This window comes from Paramormyrops kingsleyae, chromosome 3, assembly GCF_048594095.1.
Source record: "Paramormyrops kingsleyae isolate MSU_618 chromosome 3, PKINGS_0.4, whole genome shotgun sequence".
In the NCBI taxonomy this organism is placed as follows: Eukaryota; Metazoa; Chordata; class Actinopteri; order Osteoglossiformes; family Mormyridae; genus Paramormyrops; species Paramormyrops kingsleyae.
This window is the reverse complement of record NC_132799.1, coordinates 11,318,263-11,324,819: the sequence shown is the minus strand read 5'-3', so window position 1 is coordinate 11,324,819 and position 6,557 is coordinate 11,318,263.

Here is a 6,557-nt window from a genome sequence, read left to right as displayed (position 1 = left end):
CAAATTATAAGATATTTGTGTACTTCACATTACAGGTACGGGCCACAAAGGTCTAAATGCTTGCAAAAAACTCCTATAATACTGGTAATTGATACTATTATCATATGATAAATTAACATCTAATATTTAGTATGATTTGTTAAGTAATTATAAAACTATGGTGGTCGTGAAGCTCGATGCGAGATCATTTAAGAAAGTGCAAAAGCAAGGCCGTCTTTCTCAACGTGGTCCTTGGATATTCCCAGACATTGGATATTCCCCAGTCCATATTTTTTCTCACTCCCAGCTCCCTACTGGGTCCCCAAGGACTTGTTTGAGAAACACTACATTTACCCCCGCCCATTTTTTACCCCCCTTTTTTTTTTTTTTTTTTTTTTTTTTAAAGTTTTTTCACCCCTTTTCTCAGTGTATTGTGTTTTGCACCCCAGGGCAACTGTAATAAACAGTAATAAATAATGATAGCATTATTTAGCATGTTAGCAACTATGACAAAACACAGGAAAATTATAGCAGGATTCCCATATAGTAAATTGCTGTTCATGTACATGCTCTAATTGCATTACACCCATTACACCCATTACTAATAACATTACTAATGTTACACGATGAACCTGGCTAGGCTTAAACTTCTCTGCTGAACACTGCACAAATTGCATAAAAGGGATGGGCACTTAAGGATATGCAAGAATATGTGCATTTATGATTGGCAACCTTTTTAACCAATGACAATGCAAATCAGCAGCAACGCTACTGTGCTACCCCAAGGGCAGGCAACCTATCCATCCAGTATCCAGCAGGTTCTCTCTCTGCCTGAGATCAGGTGTGGTTCATCAGAGACCAGGTAAGAAGGAAAACCTGTTGGATATCAGCTCTCCAGGATCAGGGTTGCCTGTCCCTGGGGCGAATGCACCCAGGAAGAAGTTGTGCTCCAAGAAAACCTGATTTACTGATTCAGTTCAATTGCGGAACTAACACACCAACCGCTTCCAACCAGTGACTAACCTTTATACTCTTAGCCAACTATTTCGCAAGAACATTTTCATTACAGGAAAAGGAGTTAAAGGGCATATTGTGATCCTTGACAGGGGAAAATTTAGGGGACAAGACCTCTTACCTAGTTGCAACTAATTGTTTATAAAGCACATTCACTGTAAGAGTACCTGAAAGCAATGGATCAGATCTCCTTGGTTTTACGGTTTTGCTTGTTTGTCTTAGAGAGCAAAACAAATTTTTTGTATGTTTTTTGGTTTGACGATGACAGGCAAAAAAAACACCCTTACAATTATAGCAAAATAATAATAATAGATACCTGTGGGGAAATTGTCTTTTATGCCTCCCTCAACTTGCCCTTTGTACAGTAAGCTGTCTGTGAAGGGCAGCCACCTGTTGGGGCTCCCAGGGAGCTGGGGGTTAAGGGCCTTGCTCAAGGACCCATAGATTTGCTGAGGTGGGGTTTGAACCAGAGACCTTCTGATTACAAGCACACAGGCTCGGCCCACTAAGCCACACACTTCCCCCTTAAACACTAATAACACTCTTTTCCTCCGCGATGCCTCTGGCCAGATGCTTCATGATTCTTGGGATGGACTTTAGGCTCATTGCAATGCGTATTCCGCATAAGCTGTGATGGATGACATATGGAGGGAACAGGTATGCGAGGAGTTTTTCTTGAAATGTATTATACCGACAAAATTACTTCCCAGTGTTTGAGGTTCTCCAATATAATGGCTGACATACACTATATACACTCCTGGGCAAAAAAAATATATATTTTCAATTCAATTTTATTTCTATAGTGCATTTTCCCAACATTACATTGTCTTATAGTGCTTTAATATTATCCTCGCATAAAGCCCCCAGTGAGCATGCCAGAGGTGACAGTGGCAAAGAAAAACTCCCTAGAAGGAAGAAAGCTTGAAAACAACCAGACTCAGAAGTTGAAATTTTAAGATCTGCGTGTAAATGCGGAGGGCAGCCAGGTGATGGCGCTCTGGTGCTGGTGCTGCCAGGATGAACAGGGGGAGTTATACGGGCTATACTTAAGGCCATGCATTACAATGGTTGGTATAAGCATCAAGGATGCTTTGTACTGCATTATAAAGGTACATATAGAGCAGTGGTTCCCAACCTTTTTTAACTCACGGCCCACACAGCCAAACACATATGTTTCCGCGGCCCACTGCAAAAGAATTTAAACGATCCCGCTTTTTGTGTCGGGTTAACTAAGTACTCGGAAGCAAGGCTGTTAATTGTCTTTATTGAATAAACTGGTAATTTATTTAATTATATATCAAATTATGATTTATTTGATTTTGACTAGACATTTTTTATTATATTAACAATATTACAATTTCTATTAATAATAATTGGCGGCCCCCCTGCAATACCGTCGCGGCCCACTAGGGGGCCGCGGCCCACAGGTTGAAAACCACTGATATAGAGCATTATAGTTGAGAGCTTCATAAGGTAGTCATAATGCATAATGCACATGACTTTAATGCGTTATGCTTTTTTTTAAATAAATGTTTATAGCCATGTTTATAATGTTTTATGAATGCATTGTAATGCAATATGAATGTTTGATATAAAATTCAAACTAACATGTCTAGGCATTCAAAATTTTCCAAAATATCTTCTGGCTATTTGCTGCTAAGACGATTAAAAGTGTAATGCTCCGCAATTTGGGGTTTGGCCCACAAGTGTACAGTATCTCATTTTTCCATCCAAAAACTTTTCAGTACTCTTTCCAAATGCGATATGAACTATTCTATGCTGCTAAAAGAGTGACATGCCATTATGTTGGATACTCCTGAGAAACTACTCCACAGAGAGGTTTACTCAAACAGAGGAATCCTCGTTTTCTGGGAGAGAAGGTGTTTGTTTTCATCCCAGCTAATTCACACTCAAAGTCACGGGTGGATGAAGCCAAAGGGTGATATCATCTGCAAACAGCAACCACGTCAGCCTTTAAACTGGACATCCTCAATGGCTATTTGAAACCCCCCCTCCCCAAAACCGCATCAGAAGAGGTGACAAGACAGTGGCTTAATGAAATCAGATCCCGGTATTGATAATACTGAGATTGCAGGAATAGTTCTCACAAATAAGCAGATAGCGACACTCCTCATACACCATTCCTACATTACCTCTAACAGAAAACCACATGTTGGTTAATGCACTCTGTGCAGCAGAAAAAAAGCTGGTTAACTATTTCAGGACCAGCAAGGAATCTACTTTATTCGTTAGAATTAAAAAAATATTATCACAATCATACCTCATGAGCCAGAATATATTTTGGCACTAATACAAAAATCCTGTGTAATACTATAAAGAAAATAACCAAAATAATCAAATTTCTGTGACTTTTGCAAGAATAAAGTTGCGCATAGGAAAATAGAGATTGTATTCATTCTGAAAGGAAATTAATGTTAATATTGCTATACAATTTTCATGACATTTTTTTGCATTCCTTTACACCACTATGGAAATCTCGAATTTGAGCGTTGATTAATGTTCTAAAACCGCACACGTAGTGCCGTCAAGGCAAATCACAGTATAGTAAATCAATGCGCGATTATAATTTTTAATTACTTAACGGAAACCGTATAACCGTGGGTTGAAAAGTTTATAATACGCTTCTTGCAGTGGACTATGTATTGTAGTGTAGTCCTGGAGGTACCCATCAGGCAGCGCGGTATGTAAATACAGTACGTCCCTGTATTTGTGATGTAATGCGGTGTCATTGCTCTGTATGTAATGTGATGTGTAGCGTTAATGTTCATTTTTGAAAATAGTGGTGTGTGTGCGCCCGCTGTGGGTTGTTGGAGCGGTCGGGGCGGCCAGCACAGTGGGCAGTGGGTATAAGTGTGGTACTGTACGTATGTCTGTATTTTGTTCTTGTAAGGGTTATAAATAGAGAGCGCTTCAGTCCAGCGAAAGCTGCCTGTTCCCTAATTGCCACTGTCCCAATGCCTCGGTGAGTCGGTCTGCCACACATCACCGTATTATGGGTGGCTTGGGTCGTGGATAAACACAGTATTTATTAGTAGTAGGCGGGGGCGATATCTTATTTTTTACACCCGTCCAGATATTACACTGCGGTCTACAGTATTTTTTAAAAAGAATTCTGGTATTTCGAAATCCCCTAAGACAGTTTTGCCAAATGTAAATAGAATGATATGATACCGGTATACCGCTCAGCCTTAAATAATAGTTCTGCTAATAAGTTTTCTGTTCGTAAGCCTGAAAATAATGTCTTAAAGTACACTATATGGAGAAAAAGTATTGGGGCACCTGGCCATTAAATCTATAGGAATTTTTATGACATCCCATTCTAAATCCATAGGCATCAATGTGGAGTTGGTCCCCCACTTTGCAGGTATAACAGCTGCCACTTTTCTGGGAAGGCTTTACAAAAAATTTTGGAGTATGTATGTGGCAATTTTTGCCCATTCATCCCTAAGAGCATTTGTGAGGTCAGGCACATGTTGGATGTGAAGGCCTGGCTCATATTCTAGATCATCCCAAAGGTGTTTTATGTGGTTGAGGTCAGTGTTTGTTACCTGCTTTGTTACTTCACCTGTGGCCTATACTACGAAGCGCGGTTACTGGCTTACCGGGGTAACTTGTCGTATTTAAGGTGGTCTGGGCAAAATGTAAGTGAACTAATATGAAGTCCATTTAAACTGTGGTACCTTAAATCCGACAAGTTACCCCGATAAGCCAGAAACCCCGCTTCGTAGTACAGGCCACTGGTCTGCCACTTGGTGGCTGAGTTTCTGTTGTTCCTAAATGCTTACACTTTGCAATAATACCACCTACAGTTGACTGAAATATCTAGCAGGAACGAAATTTCACAAACTGACTTGTTGCAAAGGTGGCATCCTATGACAGCACCATTCTTAAATTCACTGAGCTCTTCAAAACGACCCATTCTTCCACAAATGTTTGTAAACCTGACTGCACAGCTAGCTGCTTGATTTTATACACCTGTGGCAATGAGTCTGAATGAACCACCTGTATTCAATGATTAAGAGGTGTGTCCCGATACTTTTGTTCATATATGGTACATGTAAGCCAAAAATTGTGGTAACCGTGATATAAGCAGGTCAATGCACTCCAAACAACATATTATAGTTTTTAACTGCATTCCGCAGAGGCAGCTGCTTTCTGCTTTGTGTATGATAGTTCTTCTCCTCTGCAGCCATGTGTTTCAAAACGTACAGCGCAGTGCATTCATGCATTAACCCTTACATAAAGGTTATTTGTGAGATTACTATCCAACTTATAATTCTTCCACATGAAATAGCACTGCAGTGCGATTTGAATGTCCACCAATAAACTTTCAGTTCATCATCTTGAAGTTCACCTATGTACATTTCTTAAACTACAAATGCAAAATGTTGTTTGTTTCATTTCACTTTTCATTGTATTGATCAATCAGGACACTCTGAAGACAATGAACTTTATTATTTTTTAATTTAACACAAATGTTAAGTATATAATATTAAGGAAATAAAGAAAATAATATTTAATAGTGAAGTTTTCTTTTTTTATTATTTCCGCTTCTGTGTTATTGTGTTGGGGTGTTTGTTGTCAGAGTTGTCGGTCACCACTTCCCTGATCCAGCAGGGGGCGATGAGGTTGCATACTTGGTCAGCATGTACTCTCATCATGTTACAAATGGATCAGGAAGTGCTGCAAGCTCTATTTGTGTTATCTATTTACCTCACTTCTCAACTTTGTCCTTTAGCTACTGTTTTTAATACTCTTATCTTAGAACTTTTGCTTTGTCCCAGTGTCCGTCTCCCATTGATCCCCACTGTAGTGTCGCCTCAAAATGTTCCTCTTTCGTTTGGACTCTGGACCTCAGGTAATTGAATCACACTTTTACCTTGCTTCCTGTCTAGGCTCGCCATCCCTGGATTCAATTGGTTCACAACACATGTAGATCTAGCTATGTAGACCCCAGTCGCAGATAAGGTAACAATTCCTTATTGTGTGTGATACTATTACCCAAAACATAGTATGCAATTATGGTTATTATATTTCACATTAATTCTCTCTCTCTCTCTATATATATATATATAGTATGCTAGTATATATATACCTACAGTATATATATATATATATGGGGTGGGCAATCTTATCCGCAAAGGGCTGTGGCTGAAGAGTCCTCACACCTGGGTTTGAACATCTGACTTACAGGTTACCCCAAAAACCTGCATACACACCGGCCCTTTGCGGATAAGATTGCCCATCCCTGATCCCCTGATACACACACACACACACACACACGTCATATGATTTTGTTATATGTATGTGTGTGTGTATATAAATTTACGCTATTAACAATTCTGGGAAACCTTCAGGATTTTGTGTATTTCCTATATACCTTATCAATCATATACCTTTTCAAAATTCTTTCATGGCTAAGTAGCTTGTAGTGGTACGAGCAGATCAGTGCTCTCCAAATCATGCACTCTGCTTCTACTTCACACAGTTTTTCTCTTCCGCAGTCGTGCGTTTCAAAACGCATAATGCACGGCACTTCGTGC